Source organism: Sciurus carolinensis (genome assembly GCF_902686445.1).
Source record: "Sciurus carolinensis chromosome 19 unlocalized genomic scaffold, mSciCar1.2 SUPER_34, whole genome shotgun sequence".
Taxonomy (NCBI): domain Eukaryota; kingdom Metazoa; phylum Chordata; class Mammalia; order Rodentia; family Sciuridae; genus Sciurus; species Sciurus carolinensis.
Window position 1 is genome coordinate 5,782,257 of NW_025920112.1, and position 5,811 is coordinate 5,788,067.

General features: G+C 43.0%; 1 pseudogene; it reads right to left on the reverse strand.

The window, feature by feature from the left end:
• Positions 1-4,140: 4,140 nt before the first annotated feature.
• On the reverse strand, positions 4,141-4,860 carry LOC124973536 (protein FAM3A-like; annotated as a pseudogene).
• Positions 4,861-5,811: the final 951 nt, after the last annotated feature.

The following is a 5,811-nucleotide window of genomic DNA, read 5'->3' on the forward strand; positions in this document are numbered from 1 at the left end:
TCAGGCAAGATTAATTAGCATAACCCCTGCAGAAGTAAGATGTGGGGGAGAAAAACACTCAAAAGCTAATATGTAACTCAGGAATGGTCCCTGACACTGGGTCCCTCCTGGTCATAATGAGATTGGCAACCATAAAAGCTGGGGAAGTGCAGGGTGCTCTTCACCAGGGAATGGATTTGACTTGTGAGACACAAGTGATGTAAACTTTGTTTTCTGCTTTCTTCATGAATGAGGAGATTTTTCCTTCTTAATATTCCTGAAGGAGAATAATATTGTTGTGATTCTTTCTACATTTTTGGCTATAAATTCTTTAGGATTTGATTTTACATGTTTTTAAGTAATTAAGTGGACTCAATTATGCAGCACAGTGCTTATGAATGACACTGCTCTGAAAAAGAGCAGATTATGTGACTCTATGTTCTCTCCATGTTTTATTTGTAATGTTTTTCTCTGTGACAGACACAAGAACTGTGATGTATTTGAAGAAACTTTGATATTTATATCCACAAATGAATTGAAAAGATGCAATGAAATACATTCACACATTTAAATACTTGACAAAGTTATACATTTTATGAAGTAACTGTAGTATAATATGGTAAATGACAAAAAATGATTTTATAAAATAAGTGAACTAATAATGTAAATGTAGGGTAGGCAGGTAACTTATAAAGCCCAGATCAGAAGTGCATTTGATTTCATTTAACTCCAATCACTGAAATTAGGAAAATGTCAAAATGAATCTTTATCATTTCCCTGTCTTTGTATTATGCTCCTCACAGATTCTTTACCTGTTTGTTTCTGAGACTCTAGATGAGAGAATTCAAGAAGGGAGAAGCCATGGTATTAAAGGCAGAGGGAACCATGTCCTGGAGTGTGTCAGGGTTACTGAAGTTTACCGATACACATGTGGAATGGAACTGAGGAAGACGGACATCATGAGCATGTAAGGGGTGCAGATGGTGAAACTCTTCATTGAGGTTCACATGGGAACTTGCAGAACAGTAGGAAATATTGGAATCTATAAAATGGCAATAAAATAGAGCAATGACCACACATAAACACCACAGAAACAAGAGCAAGGATCATGTTGCTGGTTGTGGCCAAGCCAAAGAGGTTCAGCAGAAAGAGAACATCACAGAAAAAAATGTTGGACCACATTTGACTGGCAGAAGGACAGTTGGAATGTGTTCCCAGTGTGCACACCTGTATACACCAGGCCACTGAGCAGGGAAGCCAGGGTCATGTGGACACAAAACTGAGGGTTCATGATGGTAGGGTACTGGAGGGGCTGGCAGATGGCCACATAGCAATCCCAGGCCATGATGGTGAGAAACAGAAGTTCAACACATGCACAAAAAATGACTAAGAAGATCTGGGTTGCACATCCAGCCACTGAAATGGCCCTGTTGTCAGTGAAACAGTTGACACAGGCATTGGGGACAGTGATGGAAATGTAGCACATGTCCAAGATGGACAGGTTCCTGAGAAGAAGCACATGGGCATGTGCAGGTTCTGGTCAGCAGTGGTGACAGTGATGATGAGAAGATTCCCTAACAAGGTACTCAGGCAGGTCAGTGTGATTATCATGAAATAGAGGAAACTCAGTTTCCAGCCATCAGCAGAGCCCAGGAGGAGAAATTCAGTTACCATAGTGGTATTGCTCATGTACTGGAAATTCTGGTTGTGTGGAATGATAAAGTCATAAGACAGAGGAAACAAATCATGATTAATGCAATTAGAGTGCAATTCAAGTCCAGAGTGTTTTCTTGTGTTTTGGAGTTACTTTCTCTGCAGAGGAAAGGTCATTCTCTGTTTTCTGATTGTTTAATCATTTCTGAGCAGAGAGCACCTCCCCATGCAGGTCTGGAGATCTGAAGCCCAGGGTCTGGGTGTGACCTGCAGGATTGTCCTCAGCTGCTCCATTATGCCTCCCTTGACCTCCTGAGACTCCCATGCAGCCACTTGCAGGGGCTGCTCACCTCCACTCCTGCATGAATACATTTTTGATACTGTGTTCTTCAATGCTCTGTAATTTAGTTACCTTCATTATCTTCCATGGACCACAACTGACATTATATACTATCTAGTCGGTGTTAATGCAGTTTTTTCCTTACTGTTTTTACTCATGGGATTGGATTCCTTTTTATGTAAGATAATTTGCCTTTGCTTGCTTACACCTTACATTACCATCCATTCTTCTCAAATGCATCATGACAGCAGCTCAGATCAGCTCGTTCCTGAGTCACCTTCATTGTCATTTTCTCTGCCCTTTGCAGACCTGGGTTCTGCTCAGCACCTGGTCAGGCTAAACACACTCATCCTAGGAAAAGCGATCTTCCTTTTGATTCTGCCTGTGCTCCCCTGTAAATGTGTGTCTTCCCCAGGGTCAGGAGTGGGTGACTAATTACAGGCAGGTTGCTGTTAATTACACTGTGAGGGTGAAGTTCAAGGCATCCTACAGAGTCTACCTGTAATCTGTTTCTGGTCTCCATCCCCCATTCCTTCCTGACACAAAGCTCTCCATACTCCTGAGTGACATCTTTGTTCACACCTGAAAGTCTCCCTTTTCTACTACGACATAATATTTTATTTTTCCCATAAGCATTTATTGGACCTGAAAGGAGGCTCAAATCCAACTTTTGCTCTGAAAATTTCTTCATTTTTCTAAGTTTTCCACTTTTGTATTTTGATTAAATATCACCATATCATAAAAATTACAGTTCATCAGGATTATCACCCCCAAAATACTAGTGCATGTTCTTGAATTTTGTACCATTTTATAGTCATCTTTTTACAAGTTTAGTAGTAATTACAAGACTTTCTGCATAGTGTTTATTAAACAAATATATGGTAACACTATTGACTAACTAGTAATGTGGACTGATTTTCTTTTACTGTTTTACTAATGAATAGCACCCAAGTAGATTTTGGACTCCCAGACGTGTAACATACACAGTGCATGCTGGTCTGAAATAATTCAAGCAAACACCTCCCACCCCCATGCCTTTGCAAGGTAAGTTCTAAAGCAGTGGTCACTCAAAAAATAATTAAAGAGATTTTTTTAATTCTCTGAGATTGTGGAATACTGCTCCATCTTAATGTGTACCATGACAAAATAAGTACAGGAACCATCTCCTAATTTCTATAGAGAACCTCAGTCAATCTCAGTAGGCTTCAAACCTATCATATCTTCAGGAAGATAGATTTTTTAAAGTAACAAACCTGCTTTAGTCCAGATATTGGCACCACAATAATTTCAGTGGGACTCAGGACTGCCTCCACATTAGGGGATGAGAAATGCATACTGAAAAATTCCCTTGCACAAACAGTTAGAAGAAGGTAAAACAACACAAAGTTCAGGTGGAAATGGGAGGCAGGGAAATTCATGTGGGGAGAGGTGAGCAAGTCTTAATGCAGGAACGTGAGGAGGGACTGCCCAAGGGTTTCCTTTGAGAGAGGAGAAGGCTGAGCCTTTCCATATGTCATATTTTTCTTGATAGTGGTTTTTTTTTTGGGGGGGGCATCAATTTATTAAGAAGTCACCTAGAAGATGGGCCCTTTGACAAACCACCCATTGCCATGTGCTGCATTAGGGGCTGTGACCATGCTCTGGCTCCCTCACTACCCAAGGCCAGTCTGCCCCAAGAGGACCCTCTCCTGCTGAGAGTGAGGCTGGAGGCAGTCAGGCATGTGGAAGTGGGCACTAGGTTTGGCTCACTGAAAGCACTCACACTGTAAGCAGTTTGGACCACAAGATAGTGAGTGGTTCCAGCAGGGAGAGGTTCTGGAAGACGCCCAACCTGTGAAGTGGCTGCTACAGTGAGAAGGATGGGCACCAAGAGCCTCTGCAGCCAAGGCTCTTGGAAATGGGGAAGGAGAGGCCAGGAGTAGAGTAAGGAAAGACGGAGATGGAGCTGACTGTGGGGCCAGCTTTAGGAAAAGACATGGGTACCTGGGCTCCTAGGACAAAGTAAAATGGCCAGCTCCACATCTCCATCACCTTGGGGCCTTGTGGTCACTGCCTCAGGGCCCAGCTGTGTTGGGGCTGGGGAGTCTCCTGCTTGGCCAGGGGTGAGGCCTCGACCCTGTGCTGGCACCAGGCAGCCTCCCACTGCCTGGTCCTGGTGCGTGGCTGTGCTATCTGACCACGCTTCTCTGTGGGATGCAGCCTTCCATCTCCAGTGCCTCAGGCCAGCCCTTGTGGTTGTTGGTGTGCTTACTGTTCTTCACGTGCTGCTCAAAGGGGCTGCTGTTCTGCACACCCTATACCCCCACAAACACCCAATTGTCGTGGAAAGCTGGCTCCTTGGCATTCCTGCTGCTCAGCTCACTGAAAAGCTTCCTTGTCTCTTCATTCATCTTGGTGACTGGGTCGTTACAGGATGCCACAAACACCAAGGTGCCTTCATGCAGTGGACGAATGAACTTCAACAGATCATTGACATCTCCAGCCCACATGTTGGAGGCACCAGTCTCAATGAACTCAAGGCTGACACCATTCACCAGGGCAATGTTCAGCCCAGGGTCCCACATTGTCCTTGACACTGCCCACGTTGTCCTTGACACTGCTCATGAGCATCCTGTCCTCAAGGCAGATCTTGGGTTCAAAGACATTGGCAGCCCTGCTAACCATGCGGAAGGCCAGGTGCTCCTCAGGACATGACTGGGGCAGGCTACACTTATACTTCCTGGCCCATGGTTCTGCAGTCACAGAGCTTTCTGAGTTGTTGAAGAATTGCTGGATGCGAGGAAATCCACTGCCAGGCACACCCAGGAGGATGCCGACTACCATCCAGGTGAGACCCACAGTGACAACTAGGGTCACAATGTGGAGTGGATTGGGCCGGCCAACCTCATGTCCACTTCTCCTGCTTGGTTGGGACCGCTGGCAGGTGCACTGTTGGAGGCCAGTGTGCTCTGGCTGTGGGGAGATGTGGGCCCTCTCAGGGAATGCCCGGTTGGGCTGATGCCCAGCTGAACCCAGTCAGGAGAGGGAGCTGCGCAGAACAACCCAGCCAATGGCAGCTGGGGGAGGGACTAATAGGGTTTAAATAAGGAAATGAATGAGAAATAAAGCATTTCAAAACTGAAAGAATTATTTGGTTGGATGGAAAAGTATTATTCATTTTTTAAATTACAATTATTCAGTTTAAAATTTTTTAATTACTATAATTAGTACACCACAGAAAAATATTATGGTGATGTTCATAATGTGTTTCCAAATGTTGTAGCATATCAATGTTTTACACTTTTTCCAATGGACACAGTCACCTTCATAGTCACACCACATATATGTTGAGTAAAAAAGTGCAAAAATTCATTGAAAAAATAGAACATAATTGTGAGAAGTATAAATACCAGAGATTCAAAGTACTTCAATGAAATTCATATGTGATATTGAATCATTTATATTGTATAGTTATTCATATATTTGAATGTGTATCATTCATACAGATAAGTTCCTATCTACCTGCAAATCACCTATCAACTATTTTTCATATTATATTTCTTCCTTAATTTGAGTGTATTTATTTACCTTCTATGGAATTTCTGTGCAGACTATTTTGTGCATTTTCTACATATATTGTAAGTAAGAGTGATTTGAAAATAAGAATTTTAAAGCAATAGGAAGCAGGATGAAGAACTATCACATGCTTTACATGCATACACTTCAAATGTCCCCAATGGTCCCTGTGTTCCTATAGTACCCCTGGCTGTCACAGCAATTATCATAAAGCAGTTTTATGGACTCTCTGGACTTGCTGTGCTCTTCACAGAATTAATCAATCATTTCCTGGGCTAGCTGAC